The sequence below is a fragment of the Sciurus vulgaris genome (assembly GCF_902686455.1).
Source record: "Sciurus vulgaris genome assembly, chromosome: X".
In the NCBI taxonomy this organism is placed as follows: Eukaryota; Metazoa; Chordata; class Mammalia; order Rodentia; family Sciuridae; genus Sciurus; species Sciurus vulgaris.
In genome coordinates this window covers 28310515-28311378 of record NC_136471.1, presented here as the reverse complement: position 1 = coordinate 28311378, position 864 = coordinate 28310515, and positions in this window count along the sequence as shown.

Below are 864 nucleotides of genomic sequence, written 5' to 3'. Positions count from 1 at the left end.
CTGTCATTTCCACGATAGGAAGTTAGTGTTGTATCAATTTAAAAGGGATCTCCCCTAAAAGGATTGCTCAGAGTTGTGAACTGATGGAAATCCAGGACACAGGAGTTGAAATTGGCTGACCAGCAGAAGTGTTTCTCAGATCAAGGAAACTGCATGAGAGAGAATTTCTGTGACAGGAGGTTCCAAAGAAACAGACAAAAAAATATCAACCTTGTACATCTGCCACACTCTTCAATCAATGCCAGGATACAATTGAACCAGTCAAGGAAAGTTTATTTTTGTTCCTTACTTTCTAGTCCTTCCTGGTATCCTAATCCTGGAGGCAATCCTGTGTGTGTGTGTGTGTGTGTGTGTGTGTGTGTGTGTGTGTGTGTGTGTGTTTGTGTAGGGGAGGGCTAGGAAGAAATGAACCACAGGGGAAAACTGACCATGTTCCCTACTCTTCCCCCACTACAGGTCTCCTGGCTAAGTTAGATCTGAGCTAGGGAAGGAGTGATGCTCAGAAATGGGCAACAGATTGAAGCTGTTCTGTATTAGACTTGACTGGAATTTTTAATGCTTAAAAAACAAGAACTATTTTTTAATATCGGAGAGTGACTGAAAAAGGTATGAGATCTGTCTGAAATTTCATGCAGGGGTGGGAAAAATGATTCCCCAGAGTTTGTGGTGTAAAGCAGTGGTGTGAAAGAATTATATTGCTTTTTGCTTACACCCTACTGTGTCTAGCTCATTCAATAAACTACTTTATATAAGGCCACACTATATGTATAGTCAAGGTTCAGAGAGTGGGTAGCACATAGGAGAAAGTAATAACCTCTTCCCAGGGAGGCCAGGGAAGCCCTGATAACATTCTCTGAGAGGAGT